General features: G+C 41.3%; 2 pseudogenes; one reads left to right on the forward strand and one right to left on the reverse strand.

The window, feature by feature from the left end:
* The first annotated feature begins 3,096 nt into the window (after positions 1 to 3,096).
* LOC136135379 (mitochondrial nicotinamide adenine dinucleotide transporter SLC25A51-like) lies at positions 3,097 to 5,099 on the forward strand (annotated as a pseudogene).
* Positions 5,100 to 5,967: 868 nt separating this feature from the next.
* Positions 5,968 to 6,942, reverse strand: LOC136135576 (PDZ and LIM domain protein 1 pseudogene; annotated as a pseudogene).
* Between the last annotated feature and the right edge of the window lie 15,110 nt (positions 6,943 to 22,052).

Here is a 22,052-nt window from a genome sequence, read left to right on the forward strand (position 1 = left end):
TCCATTGCTGAACATTCTTTGCTGTGAAATGAGCTCCTTGATTCAATACAACAATGGGTGAATTATCATGAAAGTGCATAAGGCATCCTGTGAGTCCACAAATGCTGTTGCTGGCAGAAGCATTACAGGCAAGGAAGGAAAATCCTTTGTACTTCAGGGTCACCCCTGCAGTGCTAATAGCTGGCCATTTTTCTGTATTACCAGCTAATTGTGCAGACCCAGATGTAAACCAGTTTCAAGTGTTTTCCTCAGTCAGTTGGTCATCAGGAACATTTCATTAGGCCATAAGCATGGATCGAAAGAGAGCCGAAAATGCAACAGGAATTCATGTCAAAGAGTCTGAGCCCCCTGCTCATGCAACCTACTCAGGTTTTCCCAACTTACTCAAATCTGATCTCTTACATACCATTTACATCTGATGTTAAATTGCTTCTGCACATGCTCAAACTTATGGCCAAGTGTGTTCATGATGGGAAGTTCAGGCCACAGGACTACCTCATGTTCTGGAGTTAGGAGTTCAGTATCTACCAAGGCCCAGTAGCAAACCAGAAGCTACTCTCCAAAAGAGAATAGTTATCTCCAGAAGTGGGTATTTTCTAAAACCCCCAGAAATCAAGCTGTTGTTCTCCTGTTCATGTTTGTGAGAAGCTCCATACATCAACTGTATTTGCCACACTTTGAGCATCATTGAACCTGCTGGAGCATAAGCACCAGGTTGTAGAGCAGCTTGTATTACAGCCTGGACTTATCACAGAGCTTCATCTTTCTCTGGTTTAACTTGAAACTGTCCTTCTCATGAGCAACTCTGTAGATGAGTCAAGAGAGTATACTCACCTGTGATATATGTTGCCTCTCAATTCCAGAAAGGTCTACCAAGAGTTATGTACCTTTGTTCATGGCAGGTGGTACAAGGTGTGGAACCTGGTCTTTTGCCACAGACTACTGAAACCCTGGAAAATACACTCAGGTGATACCTCCCTGGATTTTCATTGGCTGTATCTCCCATAATGTGGTTCACATATGTCTTAATAAAGGCATCTAAAGTTCTTCTTCCTGCTCATCAAATCCAATCAGCATAATCTTAATATAGTGAACCAGTGTTATGTTTTGTGGAATGTCAAGTCAATATCTCTGTAGACTATATTATGGCAGAGAAAAGAATAGACCTGGCCCCATGGTGCTGTGAAGGTATGCGGTGACCACTGATAGGTAAAAGCAACTTTCTGGTGGTCCTTGCAAGTTGATATGAAGAAAAAGGCATTAGCTGGGTTAGCAGCTATATACAAAGTTCCAGGGGCCATGTTGATTTGCTCCAGGAACATTTTAATTTTTTTTATATTTTATTATTTTAAAAAATATTTACTTATTTATTTGGTTGCGCTGGATCTTAGTTGCGGCATGCAGGATCTTCCTTGTGGCATGTGGGATCTTTAGTTGCAGGATGTGGGTCTTTTTAGTTGCGGCATGTGAACTTTTAGTTGCGGAATGCATGCAGGATCTAGTTCCCTGACCAGGGATCGAACCCGGGCCCCCTGCATTGGGAGAACAGATCCATATAACCACTGGACCACCAGGGAAGTCCCTCCAGTAAAATTTTTAAATCTGACCTTGCAATCATAATTAGAGTCCCTGCCTCAGTTAATAATAAACCACAGTCAATCTCCAAAATTCATTTGAGTTCTGCACAGGCCAAACTGGTGAGTTTAAATATGATAGATATCACCATCCCTGCTTCTTTCAAGTCTTGGACTGTGGCATTAATCCATAGAGTTCCCTGAGTGATGCTGTTTTTCTTCTGGTTTTCCGTTTTACTTCTTAGTAGGGAGGGGAAGTTGTAGGGTCTTTCATCTGTCAAGCTTACACACCAAAAAGACAAGGCACAGGCTGGGGTATACCCACTGCTGAGGAGCCAATTCTAGACTGCAGCTAAGCAGTTTTATATTCTGCAACTCTATTCTGAGGGGTGGTGGTGGATGGGACAGGAAGCCTCATACCTCCTCAGAACCCAAGAGGCAGTGGCAGCCTTCAGGGAACATAGGAAAGTGAGTAAGAAATGGCCCAGAGCCACTCTCACAGACCTTCCATCCTCTTGTGTTCCACGGGGGGTCACAAGGTGTTCTGCCAAAAGTCAGATTACCTGTGATTCAAACCTTTGCCTGTGAGGCTTATGTTGTTATATGCAAGGTTGCCAGGGTGCCCAGGTGGAGCCATTCCCCTACATGTCCACACCCTTTGGCCTTTTACATATTCAACCAAGAATTCTTGGTAACAAAGGCCATCCCATCACATGCTCTAAGTAACTGATAATGGACAATCACATTGTCCTGGACTTTCTGCTGGCCAGTTACTGTGGTGTGTGTGTGTGGTTGCCAACACCTCATGCTGCACCTGGGTTTATGACATAGTTAACTGACTTGGCCCAGATGGAGAGTCATACTAGCATAGACCCTCTTGTCCAGTGTTGCCCAAGACATGAAACAGATTCGGTCTAAGTCTCTATCAGTGCACTTATGCTATAGAATTTAGAAGAATCAGTAGTCAATGAGAAATGTACAAAAATGTCTAACAATAATATCAGTGTCCACAAAGTCAATTTTGTTCTGTTGTTTCAAGTGGAGGCTATTCCTTTCTGGTATCAGTGGCTATTGGGAGGTTTCTGATGAAGATTCAATGCTGGCCAGCATATTGGTGGCAGTCTGGGTTAAATTGACCAAAACCCTGCAGACAAATAGCTCAGAGTGAGATTAGGTACCTCCCTTTACCTCCCTTTACCCCTGACATCTCAGGCTCTAAAGTGTTTTCTTCCCATCAGCCAGGGTATCTTCCACAGCCAGATAATCAGAATGACCAGTTCCTGCACCTGTCACTCCATCATGTTTGAAGAATCCTTCCCGTGTCTTACCCACACCATAAACTCAGATTCATCCCAATGTGGCTCAGCAGTATATATACTTTGCACTACTCTTGAAAATTTCTCTCACACCCTGATGTGTGGTCACAACAGGACCACCTTAGGAGTTGTGGTGGAATATGACAACGTCATATTCCTGATCATTATCGTAGGCACAATTGCCTCAATTCAACAAATATAGCCAGATGGCAAAAGAAACACCAGATAAGAGTCGCCCACCCTCCGTTCTTTTTTGCTACTCTGAAACTCCAGTAGCCCAGTTTCCCAAGAGGTAAGCATGGGAGGTACAGAAAGAAGGGTTAATTATGCAGTATGGGAATCTTACAAGCAGTCTAGGTCTCCTCCATCCCCCAGGATGACCAACATTCTATTTAAATAGGTTGTACTATTTCTAGGAATTGCTACTTTTAGACCCCAAAGTGTCTTTATGAAGAGTATGCTCCACTGGGAGCTGAGCCTACTTTGTCAGTTATCTTGGTCAGTTTTTCCTTTCAGAGGGGCCCATTCCATCTTTTAAGGGCACCTGCTACCTGGCAGTACAGGTTTGACAAGCTTGTGTATTCCAGTGATGTTCATCATCGAAGGATCCTTTCTCTTTGGCATCCACATGGGTCACAAACAGAGGGTTTGGGCCTTGGGCAATGTGCTGCCATAAGGTTTGTCCCCATAGAAAATGAAACTTTTTCATCCAGTTGTCCCACCACGGTGACTGCCTCAGTTGCCTCAGAGTCAGTGAAAATATAATAAGGTGCACTTGGGCTGGGGGTGGGGGGGTGTTTCCAGGCAAGCATCACAGTCTACAGCTCCCTCCACTGAGCAGAGTTCCCTTTACCATGCACAGTTTTAAGCAGTTTTATTTGGGTATACCCCATCATCCTCTAATTAGCCAGTCTGTCTTTGAACCAGGCCCAGGTAGCCTCAGGAAACTGGGTGTAACAAAGCCTGGAAGAAGCCAGAGTGGCTGGCACAGACCCTCCATCTGAGATAGCCGTGTTTGGCCAATGAGTGAGCACTTTTTCATGTACCTGTAAGATGTCATTAATGCCTGGTTTAATTTCCTGGATATACCATTTCCATTAATAATGGAGGCTTGTTTGGCAATACCCACTTTGTTGGTGTTCTTATTTCTGACCCATCTCAGGATAGGGATGTCAGTGTGTAGTACCACGTGCTGTTACTTTTTTAGCTTTTCAGTATCCACTAGAACCCAATAACAAGCACTGACAGTCTCTCAAATGGAGTATACCAGGTGGCAGTGTCAGGCACAGGTACTGCAAAGTGACATTCTCAAGTTGTTAAAAACATCATTCTCGGGAATTCCCTTGTGATCCAGTGGTTAGGACTCCGGTTTCACAGCTGGGGCCCGGGTTCGATCCCCGTTTGGGAAACTAAGATCCCACGAGCCAGGCAGCATGGCCAAAAAAACAAAACAAACAAGAAAAAACCATAATTCTCTGCACCAGCGCTGGGTTGAGGGCTCCTGGGCTCCCCCACTTGTGAGTGGGCGGCCATCAGGCGTGGAGTCCGGCACCTGTGGTAATGGGTTTTAAAAAATCCATCTTGAAGAAGAAAGATCTTAAGCAATATAAATTCAGAAGCTCATGAAAAGAGGCCTCCAATCCTAACGAGATATATCACCTCATATCGCAAATGTTGGCAAAATGAAGCATTACTTGTGTGGCTGCTGTGAGCTTTCAACAATGTAGCAGCCACATTTCCCATTCAGAAAGTCCTCTTTCCAGCGACAGCTGTATGGAATCAAAACCCGGGATGCAGTATTTCACTTGAGGAGGGATGGATTTCGAAACTTGTATCCCAGAATCCTTCTCCCATTAATGCAGAAGACAGCTATGCTGGCACTTACGTTTTGCTTCTATGAGGATTTATCTTGCCTTCCCTGTAAGCCTATCAGTTCCCCGGAGTTTGCAACCCTGAGCCCAGCAGCAGTACTTGGGGGGTCAACAGAAGAAATTTTCACTCCATTGGAAAGAGTTCAAATATTGCTTCAAGACCACAAGCATCACGACAAATTTACAAACACCTACCAGGCTTTCAAGGCACTGAAATGCCATGGAATTAGTATTTATCGAGGTTTGGTGCCCATTCTTTTCTGTAACGGATTCAGCAATGTTTTTTTCTTTTTTTTGGCCTTTGAGGTCCCATTACGGAGCATCTGTCTCCACTGTAGGTATCATGGAGGTGGGTGGTATGTCCTTCTAGCCTTCTCGGCCGATGACAAGAGGGAACCAGACAGAGCCTTTCTAATGTCTGAACGATGTTCTCGGGAAGTGAAGCTGGGTTGGGGGGTTGGGTGGGAGGCCGACGGCTGCGTCCACACGGGCCTCTGGGCAGGCGTCGTGGGCCGGTGTCAGAGTCTTGGGGCAGCGTGGCTGAGGTTGAAGGACCGTGTGTGTCTGTCCAGCAGGGCTGCCACCATCTCGGGAGCCTGAGGGCCTTGAAGGCCGAGATTCCTTTCCCTGCCCAGGCTCACCGCTGGGAGTGAGCAACTCAGAGAACTGGATGGCAGACCCACTGCAAGGTACTGGAGACGGGAGCAGCATCCCCCCAACTCCCCCCCCGCCCACCGGTGCTGCAGACTAGTGAAGAGCTGCCAGCGTGTGATCACCAACAGCTGAGTATGGGACAGGCACATTGGCCTGCTAGGAGGTATTTTTGGGGGGGTGCTGCGGGTTGGGGCATTTTTTTGTTTGTTTTTGAAGTCTATTTATTGAGTAAAAATGAAATCATTGTCAGACATTAAATTCAGTTGGTTCAAATTTGGCTGATGTTCATTTGCAGCAGAGATGAATGGAGGTGAAGAGAAGACACAGTGACGCTGGCAAGGGGACACCGAACAAAACCATTCTCTGCTGATTATAAAAGCGGGCATCATGCAGCCAGTGTGAGTCACCTAGCAAAGGGGGACATGACGTTTAATAAGCAGAGATAAAACCAAAGTAATTAATAACTTTCAAGAAAAGAGAGGCCAGAGCTTTTAGAGGACAAGATGCAGAAGGGGCTCGTTGGAGAACAGTGTTGGGTGCAGAGCTGCCAGCTCACTTGGGGAACACAGTGATCACGTCATCAGACCCCTCAGGTGGAGTGACCCACTCCCAGGCATGCTTTTCACAGTAGATCTGTTCCTCCACAAAGAAATGGCCTTTCTGTTTCAGGTTGGTGCCACAGTCGGTGCACACATAACACTCAGGGTGGTGGGGAATGTCCCGCAGCTTCAAAAAACACGCCGGCAATGCCAATTCCACATTTGTCACACATGAGCAACTTCTGGGAATTTCCAATTCATGCAGCTACTTTGGTGACTGGAGCCTTAACACTTCTGAATCCTGATGGCTTGTGGGGATCCCCTTTCTCCTCAGACTCCAAGACTTCCTGCAAAACCAGGAATGAAGAGGACTGTTTCAGAGCCTCATTTAACTCCTGTTTCTCTGAAGAAGACTTCAGAATCTTTGTCAATGACAAGTCTGCTTGGAAGCCGAGAACGGTCTAAGGCTCTCCATTCATCTCCTGCCCACTGGCTGCTTTCTTTGACTCCAAGGCATAGTTGAAGTTGGAGATGTTTTCAGAAGAGTAGAGGTCAGCTGGGTTGTTGTACTGGTTTGTGATGACCCTGGGGGTAGAACTGGAGGCAGGTGAGACGGTAAAGGGCATGGAACTTTTGTTGTGGGCGCTTCCTATATGTAGGACCTCTTGGGGTTCAGAGACTAAATTCATCGTATATGGGTGATGTTTCCCTTCCTCTGTCACCAGAGGAGACCATATTTTCTTTCAGATCTGGCTACTATGAGAGTCATATTGTCTGTGCAGCCCTTGATTTTGTTCTGAGCTTCCAAGTGCATCATATTGCTGGTATTTTCCCCATCAATGGCTGTGATTACACACAGAATTACCTATAGCAGCCTTGCTTCTGGGAGTGACCCAGGAACTAGTGAGAGGCTGCTTGAAATCCTTGCCCCCCACAAGGCAGAAGCTCCAGGGTCCCTGGCCATGAGGATTATTTGCAGGGTGGTCATAGCAAGGCGATGGGGGGTGGCAAACCGAGGGGACAGATGGGGCAGGACACAGAGTGATGCACTGTGCTCCCCGGCAGCTGTCCTGCTAGGAGGTTTTGAATGCTGAAGAATGGCGATCAGCAGTGCAGTGTTTTAAATCTAGCGACAGCAGCAGTAAACCAGCCAGCCCAAGAAGAGGTTATGCTGCAGCAGGAGCAGAATAAAATAAAACAAAAAAGATGAAAAAGTACACCTACATGTTCCTAGATGGAATTATATAACAAACATAATTGTATCAGTGTGGTAGATTGAGTTACAGCCTCCATTTATGACTTCCTTCTGTTGTGTTACAGACCCACACCTTTCCCAATGCCTCAGGGTAGGAAGACAGGAATTCTTCACTTCTGAATTTTAAACTAAGTCATATGATTGCCTTGGCCACTGAGATGTTGGTGGACGAGACGCAAGCTAATGATAAAAGTGTTTGCATGGATGGGAAATTGGTTCAAGATGGTGGAATAGAAGGATGTGTGCTCACTCCCTCTTGCAAGAGCACTAGAATCACAACTAACTGCTGAAAAATCATCGATAGGAAGACCCTGGAACTCACCAAAAAAGATATCCCACATCCAAATACAAAGTAGAAACCACAATGAGATGGTAGGAGGGGCACAATCACAATAAAATCAAATCCCATAACCACTGAGTAGGTCACTTACAAACTGAAGAACAATTATAACACAGAAGTCCACCCACTGGAGTGAAGGTTCTGAGCCTCACGTGAGGCTTCCCAATCTGGGGTTCCGGAAATGGGAGGAGGAATCCCCAGAGGATCATTCTTTGAAGGCTAGCGGGATTTGATTGCACGACTTTGACAAGACTGGGGAAAACAGAGACTCCACTTTTGGAGGGGACACACAAAGTAGTGTGCGCATCAGGAAGCAGGGGGAAGGAACAGTGACCCAATAGGAGGCTGAACCAGACCTACCAGATAGTATTGGAGGGACTCCTGCAGAGGTGGGGGTGGTTGTGGTTCACTGTGGGGACAAGGACACTGGCAGCAGAAGCTCTGGGAAGTATTCTTGGAATGAGCCCTCCCAGAGTCCACCATTAGCCCCACCAAAGAGCCTGTAGCCTCCAGTGCTGAGTCGCCTCAGGCAAAAAACAAACAGGGAGGGAACTCAGCCCCACCCATTAGCAGAAAGCAGATTAAAGTTTTACTGAGCTCTGCCCACCAAAGCAACATTCAGCTCTACCCACCACCAGTCCCTCCCATCAGGAAACTTGCACAAGCCTCTTAGATAGCCTCACCCACCAGAGGGCAGACGGCAGAAGCAAGAAGAACTACAATCCTGCAATCCTGTGGAACAAAAACCACATTCACAGAAAGACAGACAAAATGAAAAGGCAGAGGGCTATGTACCAAATGAAGGAACAAGATAAAACCCCAGAAAAACAACTAAATGAAGTGGAGATAGGCAACCTTTCAGGAAAAGATTTCAGATTAATGATAGTGAAGATGATCCAGGATTTCAGAAAAAGAATGGAGGCAAAGATTGAGAAGATGGGAGAAATGTTTAACAAAGACCAAGAAGAATTAAAGAACAAACAAACAAAGATGAACAATACAATAACTGAAATGAAAAATACACTAGAAGGAATAAATAGCAGAATAACTGAGGCAGAAGAATGGATAAGTGACCTGGAAGACAGAATGGGGGAATTCACTGTCTTGGAACAGGATAAAGAAAAAAGAATGAAAAGAAATGAAGACAGCCTAAGAGACCTCTGGGGCAACATTAAATGCACCAGCATTCTCATTATAGGGGTCCCAGAAGGAGAAAAGAGAGAGAAAGGACCCAAGAAAATATTTGAAGAGATTATAGTTGAAAACTTCCCTAACATGGGAAAGGAAATACCACCCAAGTCTGGGAAAGGCAGAGAGTTCCAGGCAGGATAAACCCAAAGAGAAACATGCCAAGACACATAGTAATCAAACTGGCAAAAATTAAAGACAAAGAAAACTTACTGAAAGCAACAAGGGAGAAACGACAAATAACATACAAGGGAACTCCGTAAGGTTAACAGCTGATTTCTCAGCAGAAACTATACAACCCAGAAGGGAGTGGCATGATATATTTAAAGATATGAACAGGAAAAACCTACAACCAAAATTACTGTACCCAGCAAGGACCTCATTCAGATTCAATGGAGAAATCAAAAGCTTTACAGATAACCAAAAGCTAAGAGAATTCAGCAACACCAAACCAGCTCTACAACAAATGCTAAAGGAACTTCTCTAAGTGGGAAACACAAGAAAAGAAAAGGACCTACATAAACAAGCCCCAAAAAATTAATAAAATGCTAATAGGAATATACATATTGATAATTACCTTAAACGTGAATGGATTAAAATGCTCCAACCAAAAGACACAGGCTTGCTGAATAGATAAAAAAAACAAGACCAATCTCTATGCTGTCTACAAGAGACCCACTTCAGACCTAGGGACACAAACAGACTGAAAGTGACAGGATGGAAAAAGATATTCCATGCAAATGGAAATCAAAAGAAAGCTGGTAGAGCAACACTCATATAAGATAAAATAGACTTTAAAATAAAGAATGTTACAAGAGACAAGGAAGGACACTACATGATGATCAAGGGATTAATCCAAGAAGAAGATATAACAATTATAATTATATATGCACCCAACATAGGAGTACTTCAATATATAAGACAAATGCTAACAGCTCTAAAAGAGGAAATCGACAGTAACACAGTAATAGTAACGGACTTTAAAACCTCACTAAAACCAATGGAGAGGTCATCCAGAGAGGAAATTAATAAGGAAACACAAGCTTTAAATGACACAATAGACCATATAGATTTAATTGATATTTATAGGACATTCCATCTGAAAACAGCAGATTACACTTTCTTCTCAAGTGCACATGGAACATTCTCCAGGATAGATCTCATCTTGGGTCACAAATCAAAACTTGGTAAATTTAAGAAAATTGAAATCATATCAGGCATCTTTTCTGACCAAAACGCTCTGAGATTGGCATAGAATTATAGGGGGAAAAACGTAAAAAACACAAACACATGGAGGCTAAACAATACATTACTAAATAACCAAGAGATCACTGAAGAAATCAAAGAGGGAATCAAAAAATACCTAGAGACAAATGACAATGAAAACACGATGATCCAAAACCTATGGGATGCAGCAAAAGCAGTTGTAAGAGGGAAGTTTACAGCAATACAATCCTACCTCAATAAACAAGAAAAATCTCAAATAAACAATCTAACCTTACACCTAAAGGAACTAGAGAAAGACGAATAACAACAACAATAAAACCCAAAGTTAGTAGAAGGAAAGAAATCATAAAGATCAGAGCAGAAATAAATGAAATAGAAACAAAGAAAACAATAGCAAAGATTAATAAAACTAAAAGCTGGTTGTTTGAGAAGACAAACAAAATTGATAAACCTTTAGCCAGACTCATCAAGTAAAAGAGAGAGAGGACTCAAATCAATAAAATTAGAAATGAAAAAAGAGAGTTTACAACAGACAACACAGAAACACAAAGCATCATAAGAGCAACTCTATGCCAATACAATGGACAACCTAGAAGAAATGGACAAATTCTGAGAAAGGTATAACCTTCCAAGACTGAATCAGGAAGAAATAGAAAATATGAACAGACCAATCATAAGTAATGAAATTGAAACTGTGATTAAAAGTCTTCCAACAAGGACTTCCGTGGTGGCGCAGTAGTTGAGAGTCCACCTGCCAATGCAGGGAACACAGGTTCGTGCCCCAGTCTGGGAAGATCCCACATGCCGCCAAGCAGCTGGGCCCGTGAGCCATGGCCGCTGAACCTGTGTGTCCAGAGCCTGTGCTCCACAACGGGAGAGGCCACAAGAGTGAGAGGCCCATGTACTGCAAAAAAAAAAAAAAAAAATCTTCCAACAAACAATAGTCCAAGACAAGATGGCTTCACAGGTGAATTCTATCAAACATTTAGAGAAGAGCTAACACCCATCCTTCTCAAACTCTTCCAAAAAATTGCAGAGGGAAGAACACTCCCAAACCCATTCTACGAGGCCACCATCGTGCTGATACCAAAACCAGACAAAGGTACTACAAAAAAAGAAAATTACACACCAATATCACTGATGAATATGGAGGCAAAAGTCCTCAACAAAATACTAACAAACAGAATCCAACAACACATTAAACGGATCATACACCATGATCAAGTGAGGTTTATCCCAGGGATGCAAGGATTCTTCAATATATGCAAATCAATCAATGTGATACACCATATTAACAAATTGAAGAATAAAATCCATATGATCAACTCAATAGATGCAGAGAAAGCTTTTGACAAAATTCAACACCAATTTATGATAAAAACTCTCCAGAAAGTGGGCATAGAGGGAACCTACCTCAACATAATAAAGGCCATATACAACAAATCCACAGCCAACATCATTCTCAATGGTGAAAAACTGAAAGCATTCCCTCTAAGATCAGGAACAAGACAAGGATGTCCACTCTCACCACTATTATCCAACATAGTTCTGGAAGTCCTAGCCACGGCAATCAGAGATGAAAAAGAAACAAAAGGAATACAAATTGGAAAAGAAGAAGTAAAACTGGCACTGTTTGCAGATGGCATGATACTATACATAGAGAATCCTAAAGATGCCACCAGAAAACTACTAGAGCTAATCAATGAATTTGGTAAGGTTGCAGGATAAAAAATTAATGCACAGAAACCTCTTGCATTCCTATAAGCTAACAATGAAAATCAGAAAGAGAAATTAAGGAAACAATCCCATTCACCATTGCAACAAAAAGTAAAAATACCTAGGAATAAAACCACCTAAGGAGGTAAAAGATCTGTACTCAGAAAACCCTAAGACACTGATGAAAGAAATCAAAGGTGACACAAATGGAGAGACACATCATGTTCTTGGATTGGAAGAATCGATATTGTCAAAATGACTATATTACCCAAAGCTATCTACAGATTCAATGCAATCCCTATCAAGCTACCAATGGCATTTTTTACAGAACTAGAATAAAAAAATCTTAAAATCTGTATGGAGACACAAAAGACCCCAAATAGCCAAAGCAATCTTCAGGGAAAGAAAATGGAGTTGGAAGAATCAGACTCTCTGACTTCAGACTAAAATACAAAGCTACAATAATCAAGACAATATGGTACTTGCACAAAAACAGAAATATAGATCAATGGAAGAGGATAGAAAGCCCAGAGATAAACCCACGCACATATGGCCAACTAATCTATGCCAAAGAAGGCAAGGATATACAATGGAGAAAAGACAGTCTCTTCAATAAGTGCTGCTGGGAAAACTGGACAGCTACAGGTAAAAGAATGAATTTAGAACACTCCCTAGCACCATACACAAAAATAAACTCAAAATGGATTAAAGACCTAAATGTAAGACTGGACACTATAAAACTCTTAGAGGAAAATATAGGAAGAACACTCTTTGACACAAATCACAGCAAGATCTTTTTTGACCCAGCTCCTAGAGTAACGGAAATAAAAATAAAAATAAAGAAATGGGACCTAATGAAGCTTAAAACTTTTGCACAGCAAAGGAAACTATAAGCAAGATGAAAAGGCAACCCTCAGAATGGGAGAAAATATTTGCAAACAAATCAATGGATAAAAGATTAATCTCCAAAATATAGAAACAGCTCATGCAGCTCAATATTAAGAAAACAAACAACCCAATCAAAAAAATGAGCAGAAGACCTAAATAGACATTTCTCCAAAAAAGACATACAGATGGCCAAGAAGCACATGAAAAGATGCTCAGCATCACTAATCATTAGAGAAACGCAAGTCAAAACCACAATGAGGTATCACCTCACACCAGTTAGAATGGGCATCACCAGAAAGTCTACAAACAACAAATGCTGGAGAGGGTGTGGAGAAAAGGGAACCCTCCTGCACTGTTGGTGGGAATGTAAATTGATACTGTCACTCAGGAGAACAGTATGGAGGTTCCTTAAAAAGCTAAAAATAGACTTACAATATGACCCAGCAATCCCACTACTGGGCATATACCCAGAGAAAACCATAATTCAAAATGACACTTGCACCCCAATGTTCTTTGCAGCACTGTTTACAATAGCCAGGACATGGATGCAGCCTAAATACCCATCAACAGATGAATGGATAAAGAAGATGTGGTACATATATACAATGGATTATTAGCCATAAAAAGGAACAAAATTGGGTCATTTGTAGAGACGTGGATGTACCTAGAGACTGTCATACAGAGTGAAGTAAGTCTGAAAGAGAAAAACAAATATTGTATATTAATGCATATATGTGGAATCTAGAAAAATGATACAGATGAACCAGTTTGCCAGGCAGAGACACAGATGTAGAGAAAAAACGTATGGACCCCAAGGGGGAAAAGCGGGGTGGGGGTGGTGGTGGGGGTGGTGGTTGTGGGATGAATTGGGAGATTGGGATTGACATGTATACACTAATATGTATAAAATAAATTAATATGAACCTGCTGTATTAAAAAAATAAAAAATTAAATTAAAAATAAATAAAAGTGTTTGCATGGTTAGGCTTGCTCTCGTGCTCCTGTCTTTTGCCTTGTGAAGAGGATGCTTCAGAAGACACTGGTCCTAGGAGAATGGGAGACACATGAAGTAGGCCTGGACCAAAACCACAAACCAGCTGACCCGGCTCAAAACCCAACCAACCCCTAGAGGTATGGTGAGAAATAACTGCTGATAGTTGTATGCTACTGAATTTGGGATTGTTAGTTATACAATACAACTGGGCAATAGTTAAGTAGAACAGACACATGGTGTAAAAATACAAATATTTTCAAGAACATGTAAAACTACTTACTAAATTTTTTGAGCATACAAAAAATTGTAAAAAAAAAAAAGTCTATAAAGAAAAGCAAATGATCACTAAACAAAATTCAAGATAGTGATTACCTGAAGGGTGAAGGAGATATGATTGTTGGCGGCACACAGAAAACCTCAAAACTAATGCCTGGGGGCTCATCAGCAGCCTCAGCCAGACTCTGGACTTAAGGCCCTGTCTGGCACAACTCTGCATGGCCCTGCAGTGCTCAGAATCAAATCTGCCTCTGCAAGTCTTCTTAATATGTGGTCCAATGATCTCAAAAAGTCCCTGGAAATACACGCACCCTTGTGTGAGGAGAGGATGCATTGTAATTATCTAGATGACCATCTTAGACCTTAAAGAAGTCAATAGCCACCTCTCCAAAGCAACCTATCAAGAAGGTCAGGAAGATGTCAGAATAAAAGCTCACCAAATTCCATTTTGTTCCCAGAAGCCCAAGGTGGCATGGAGGTACCTTAGGGTGATGCTGCCCTTGGGAATGACAAGGGTTAAGATGACTTGTGCCCCCACCACCATTCACATGTGGAAGCTCTGACTCTCACTGTTATGGTATTTGGAGAGCCTTTGGGAGGGGATTAGGTTTAGATGAAGTCATGATGGTGAAGCCCTCATGATGGAATTAGTGCCCTTATAAGAAAAGACAGCTTCCTCTCTCTCTCTGTCTCCATCATAAGTATACAATGAGAAGGAGGTGGCTATCTTCAAGACAGGAAGAAATTCCTCACCAGAAACTGAACCCTACTGAACCTTGATCTTAGACTTTCCAGGCTCTAGAACAGTGAGAAATAAATTAATACTGTTTAAACCATTCAGCCTATGGTATTTTGTTATAGCAGAGTGAGCAGACTAAAACACCTTTTTCCCTATGTGTGCTGAAAGTTAGGGAACTGCACTTCTTTCCCCCAATGCCCTATAATTGATACGTTGAGCAGCCAATTCGTTTTGATTAGGCATTGTGGATCTCAGTAATTAATCCAAATAGATTTAAGATGTTTCAAATAATTTGGAAGCATCTATTTTATTAATAATAGCTCTCATTTTCTGAGGCTCTGTTAAGGATTTAGTAGGGCTTATCTTGCTTAGTCTTTACAATCACCCTATGAAGTGGTATAACCATTTAACAGATGAGGAAACTGAATTTCAGAGAGGTGAAGTGATTTTTCCCAAGTTGACCAAGTTAGGGAGAACTAGAGCCAAGATAAGATTCAAGACTGTTGGCTTCAAAGACTCTGCTATACTCTGCTCTCTTTTTGCATAGAAACGAGATGTCAATTGCAAACGACTGTGACTTGCTCCCTGAGCAAATGAATCCCTTTAAGGAGAGAGACTGGTATTCCTTACCAAACACAAACTTGGGTTAAAGTGCTTGAACTCCATCTCAAGTTCAACCCAGAGTTGAACTTGGCCCTTAGTTCTTTCTGTTTTTATAAACTTTATTTATTTATAGTTATTTTTGGCTGTGTTGCGTCTTCGTTGCTGTGTGTGGGCTATCTCTAGGTGCAGCGAGTGGGGGCTACTCTTTGTTGTGCTGCGTGGGCTTTTCATTGCAGTGGCTTCCCTTGTTGCAGAGCACGGGCTCTAGGCATGTGGGCTTCCGTAGTTGTGGCACATGGGCTCTAGAACGCAGGCTCAGTAGTTGTGGCACACGGGCTTAGTTGCTCCGCGGCATGTGGGATCTTCCCGGACCAGGGCTTGAATCCGTGTCCCCTGCATTGGCAGGTGGATTCTTAGCCACTGCACCACCAGGAAAGTCCCTGGCCCTTAGTTCTTTTTCTGATCTTGCTACAGCTGTGGCATTATTTATCCAGGAAGATGTGAACACAGGCTGCAGCAGGAGGAGAGTCAGTGGATCTTTGTACACAACTTGGCAAGCTCTACATGTGAACACATACACAGCTCAGCCTGGGTGAAGGGTGGAGGGTTGCAGGCCACAGTAGGGTATTGCCCAAAGGCCCTGCAAGCCTTGGGGAATTGTAGTACCCAGCACGTGCTCTCAAACTTAGGTGCCTTATTAGTTATTGTTTTCTTTGTAACAAATTATCTCAAACTTTGTGGTTTAAAACAACTGCCATGTGTTATCTCTCACAGTTTCTTGGGTCAGAAGCCAAACCTGTGGGTCAGGGCACAATGAGGACAGTTTGTCTCTGCTCCACAATGTCTGAGGCCTCAGCCAGAAGGGTTGAAGGCTGGACTTTGGGATCAGCTGAAGGCTCAGTCACTTATATGCCTGGCGGTTGATTCTTGCTGACATCTTAGCTGTGTCTCTTAGCTGGAACACACACAGGGCCTCTCTATGTAGTCTGGGCTCCCTCACAACATGGTGGCTTTCAAAGGTGAGCAAAGAGAGAGGGAGAGCCCAAGGGCACCAAAACGCACCAGGCAGAAACTGTATCCTCTTGATGAGCTAACCTTGGAAGTCACATAGGATCACTTCCACTGCACTTCACAGCTTGGAAAAACCATAGAACTCATCCAGATTCAAGGGGAGGGGATCTAGAACCCCATCTCATGAGGGAAGAGTGTCAGTCACATCACAAGAAAAGCAGGTGGCCTGGAATAAAAGTATAGATCTGGCCATCTTTGGAAAATACTATCTGCCCCAGTCGTGTAGTGAATCCCCATGCCAGAGTGTAGGAGTGCAGGTCTCAGGCCAAAGACTTGACAGCCTGATTCAGTCAACGGATTGGAGGCTGGGAACGTGTACTTTTACAATGGGTTCTAATGTGGATGAACCTTAAGAATCACTGCCAGAGGGGTTGAGGACTTGGGCTCTGGAGTCAAATCCCACTTTGGGAACTTTCCTAGACAAGTCACTTCACCTTCGTTAGCCTCCTTATCTGCAAAGTAAGTATCCTAATATATACATTGTAGGTTTAGTTTAATGATTAAAATAGCTTGTGTATTTAAAGGGCTTATTGGAGTGCCCTGTATGTAGTAAGAGCTCAATAGATGGTATTACTGTTGTTATCATTGTTTTAAATTTTTTTTACATTTTTATTGGAATATAATTGTTTTACAATGATGTGTTAGCTTCTGCTGTATAACAAAGTGAATCAGTTATACATACACATATATCCCCATATCTCTTCCCTCTTGCGTCTCCCTTCCAGCCTCCTTATCACACCTTTCTACTTGGTCACCACCGAGCTCATCTCCCTGTTTTAGGCGACTGCATCCCACTAGCTATCTATTTTACATTTGGTATTGTGTATATGTCTACATATACACTACCACTCTCTCACTTTGTCCCAGCTTACCTGTCTCCCTCCCCGTGTCCTCAAGTCCATTCTCTAGTAGGTCTGCGTCTTTATTCCTGCCTTGCCCCAGGTTCTTCATGACCATTTTTTTCTTTCTTAGATTCCATATATATGTGTTAGCGTACGGTATTTGTTTTTCTCTTTCTGCCTTACTTCACTCTGTATGACAGACTCTAGGTCCATCTACCTCATTACAAATAACTCAATTTCGTTTCATTTTATGGCTGAGCAATATTCCACTGTATATGTGTGCCACATCTTCTTTAATCATTCATCTGTCGATGGACACTTAGGTTGCTTCCATGTCCTGGCTATTGTAAATAGAGCTGCAATGAACATTGTGGCACATGACTCCTCTTGAATTATGGATTTCTCAGGGTATATGCCCAGTAGTGGGATTGCTGGGTCATATATTAGTTCTATTTTTAGTTTTTTAAGGAATCTAGATACTGTTCTCCAGAGTGGCTATATCAATTTACATTCCCACCAACAGTGCAAGAGTGATCCCTTTTCTCCACACCCTCTCCAGCATTTATTTTTGGTAGATTTTATGATGATGGCTATTCTGACTGGTGTGAGATGATATTGCATTATAGTTCTGATTGGCATTTCTCTAATGATTAATGATGTTGAACATTTTTTCATGTGTTTGCTGGCAAGCTGTATATCTTCTTTAGAGAAATGTCTATTTAAGTCTTCTGCCCATTTTTGGATTGGGTTTTTTGTTTTTTTGATATTGAGCTGCATGAGCTGCTTGTATATTTTTGAGATTAATCCTTTGTCAGTTGCTTCATTTGCAAATATCTTCTCCCATTCTGAGGGCTGTCTTTTCATCTTGCTTATGGTTTCCTTTGCTGTGCAAAAGCTTTTAAGTTTCATTAGGTCTCATTTGTTTATTTTTCTTTTTATTTCCATTTCTCTAGGAGGTGGGTCAAAAAGGATCTTGCTGTGATTTAAGTCATAGAGTGTTCTGCCTATGGTTTCCTCTAAGAGTTTGTTAGTGTTTGGCCTTACATTTAGGTCTTTAATCCATTTTGAGTTTATTTATGTGTATGGTGTTAGGGAGTGCTCTAATTTCATTCTTTTACGTGTAGTTGTCCAGTTTTCCCAGAACCATTTATTAAAGAGGCTGTCTTTTCTCCACTGTATATTCTTGCCTCCTTTATCAAAGATAAGGTGACCATATGTGTGTGGGTTTATCTCTGGGCTTTCCATCCTGTTCCATTGATCTATATTTCTGTTTTTGGGTCAGTACCATACTGTCTTGATTATTCTAGCTTTGTAGTATAGTCTGAACTCCAGGAACCTGATTACTCCAACTCCGTTTTTCTTTCTCAAGATTGCTTTGGTTTTCCGGGGTCTTTTGTGTTTCCATGCAAATTGTGAAATTTTTTGTTCTAGTTCTGTGAAAAATGCCAGTGGTAGTTTGATAGGGATTGCATTGAATCTGTAGATTGTTTTGGGTAGTAGAGTCATTTTCACAATGTTGATTCTTCCAATCAAAGAACATGGTATATCTCTCCATCTATTTGTATCATCTTTAATTTCTTTCATCAGTGTCTTATAATTTTCTGCCTACAGGTCTTTTGTCTACTTAGTTAGGTTTATTCCTCTAAGGAATAGTGGTAGGAATGGTAAATGGGAGTGTTTTTGTTGCAATGGTAAATGGGAGTGTTTCCTTAATTTCACTTTCACATATTTCATCATTAGTGTATAGGAATGCAAGAGATTTCTGTGCATCAATTTTGTATCCTGCTACTTTACCAAGTTCACTGATTAGCTGTAGTAGTTTTCTGGTAGCATCTTTTGGATTCTCTATGTATAGTATCATGTCATCTGCAAACAGTGACAGGTTTACTTCTTCTTTTCCAATTTGGATTCCTTTTATTTATTTTTCTTCACTGATTTCTGTGGCTAAAACGTCCAAAACTATGTTGAAGAATAGGGGTGAGAGTGGGCAACCTTGTCTTGTTCCTGATCTTAGTGGAAATGGTTTCAGATTTTTACCACTGAGGACAATGTTAGCTGTGGGTGTGTCATATATGTCCTTTATTATATTGAAGTAAGTTCCCTCTATGCCTACTTTCTGGAGAGTTTTTAGCATAAATACATGCTGAATTTTGTCGAAAGCTTTCTCTGCATCTATTGAGATGATCATATGGTTTTTCTCCTTCAGTTTGTTAAAATGGTGTATCACATTGATTGGCTTGCACATATTGAAGAATCCTTGCATTCCTGGGATAAACCCCACTTGATCATGGTGTATGATCCTTTTAATGTGCTGTTGGATTCTGTTTGCTAGTATTTTGTTGAGGATTTTTGCATCTATGTTCATCAGTGATATTGGTCTGTAGTTTTTTTTGTGTGACATCTTTGGTTTTGGTATCAGGGCGGTGGTGGCCTTGTAGAATGAGTTTGGGAGTGTTCTTCTCTCTGCTATATTTAGAAAGAGTTTGAGAAGGATAGGTGTTAGCTCTTCTCTAAATGTTTGATAGAATTCGCCTGTGAAACCATCTGGTCCTGAGCTTTTGTTTGTTGGAAGATTTTTAATCACAGTTTCAATTTCAGTGCTTGTGATTGGTCTGTTCATATTTTCTATTTCTTCCTGGTTCAGTCTCAGAAAGATGTGTATTCCTAAGAATTTGTCCATTTCTTCCAGGTTTTCCAATTTATTGGCATATAGTTGCTTGTAGTAATCTTTTATGATCCTTTGTATTTCTGCAGCATCAGTTGTTACTTCTTCTTCATTTCTAATTCTGTTGATTTGAGTCTTCTCCCTTTTTTTCCTGATGAGTCTGACTAATGGTTTATCAAATTGTTTATCTTCTTAAAGAACCAGCTTTCAGTTTTATTGATCTTTGCTATCGTTTCCTTCATTTCTTTTTCATTTCTTTTTGATCTGATCTTTATGATTTCTTTCCGTCTGTTAACTTTAGGGATTTTTTGTTCTTCTTTCTCTAATTGCTTTAGGTGTAAGGTTAGCTTGTTTATTTGAAATGTTTCTTATCTGTTAAGGTAGGATTGTATTGCTATAAACTTCCCTTTTAGAACTGCTTTGGCTGCATCCCATAGGTTTTGGGTCATCTTGTTTTCATTGTCATTTGGTTTTAGGTATTTTTTTATTTCCTCTTTGATTTCTTCAGTGATCTCTGGGCTATTAAGTAGTGTATTGTTTAGCTTCCATGTGTTTATATTTTTTCCCGATTTTTTCCTGTAATGGATATCTAGTCTCATAACGTTGTTATCAGAAAAGATACTTGATATGATTTCAATTTTCTTAAATTTACCAAGGCCTGATTTGTGACCTAAGATGAGATCTATCCTGGAGAATGTTCCATGAGCACTTGAGAAGAAAGTGTTTTCTGTTGTTTTGGGATGGAATGTCTGATAAATATCAATTAAGTCCATCTTGTTTAATGTATCATTTAAAGCTTGTGTTTCCTTTTTTATTTTCATTTTGGATGATCTGTCCCTTGGTGAAGGTGGGGTGTTAAAGTCCCCTACTATGATTGTGTTACTGTCTGTTTCCCCGTTTATGGAAAAAAACATTTGCCATATGTATTGAGGTGCTCCTATGTTGGGTGCATAAATATTTACAATTGTTGTATCTTCTTCTTGAATTGATCCCTTGATCATTATGTAGTGTCCTTCTTTGTCACTTGTAATAGTCTTTGTTTTAAAGTCTATTTTGTCTGATATGAGAATTGCTACTCCAGCGTTCTTTTGATTTCCATTTGCATGGAATATCTTTTTCTATCTCCTCACTTTCAGTCTGTATGTGTCCCTAGGTCTGAAGTGGGTCTCTTTTAGACAGCATATGTACAGGTCTTGTTTTTGTAGCCATTCAGCCAGTCTATGTCTTTTGGCTGGAGCATTTAATCCATTTACATTTAAGGTTATTATCGATATGCATGTTCCTATTACCATTTTCTTAATTCTTTTGGGTTTGTTACTGTGGTGTTTTCCTGCTCTTGTGTTTGCTGCCTAGAGAAGTTCCTTCAGCATTTGTTGTAAAGCTGGTTTGGTAGTGCTGAATTCTCTTAGCTTTTGCTTGTCTGTAAAGGTTTTAATTCCTCCATCAAATCTGAATGAGATCCTTGCTGGGTAGAGTAATCTTGCTTGTAGGTTTTTCTCCTTCATCACTTTAAATATGTCCTGCCACTCCCTTCTGGCTTGCAGAGTTTCTGTTGAAATATCAGCTGTTAACCTTATGGGGATTCACTTGTGTGTTATTTGTTGTTCTTTCTTTGCAGCTTTTAATATTTTTTCTTTGTATTTAATTTTTGACAGTTTGATTAATATGTGTCCTGGCATGTTTCTCCTTGGATTTATCCTGTATGGGACTCTCTATGCTTCCTGGACTTGATTCACTATTTCCTTTCCCATATTAGGGATGTTTTCAACTATAATCTCTTCAAATATTTTTTCAGTCCCTTTCTTTTTCTCTTCTTCTTCTGGGTCCCCTATAATTCGAATGTTGGTGCATTTAATGTTGTCCCAGAGGTCTCTGAGACTGTCCTCAATTCTTTTCATTCTTTTTTCATTATTCTGCTCTGCAGTAGTTATTTCCACTATTTTATCTTCCAGGTCACTTATCTGTTCTTCTGCCTCAGTTATTCTGCTATTGATCCTTTCCAGAGAATTTTTAATTTCATTTATTGTGTTGTCCATCACTGTTTGTTTGCTCTTTAGATCTTTTAGACCCTTGTTAAACGTTTCTTGTATTTTTTCCATTCTATTTCCATGATTTTGGACCATCTTTGCTATCATTATTCTGAATTCTTTTTCAGGTAGACTGCCTATTTCCTCTTCATTTGGAGATCTCTTGGAGATTTTTGCCGTTTGATGTTACATGGAGCTGGGAGGTCTCTTGTGGACCAGTGTCCTGAACTTGGCTCTCCCACCTCAGTGGCACAGCCCTGACGCCTG

This window comes from Phocoena phocoena, chromosome 15, assembly GCF_963924675.1.
Source record: "Phocoena phocoena chromosome 15, mPhoPho1.1, whole genome shotgun sequence".
NCBI classification, from domain to species: Eukaryota; Metazoa; Chordata; class Mammalia; order Artiodactyla; family Phocoenidae; genus Phocoena; species Phocoena phocoena.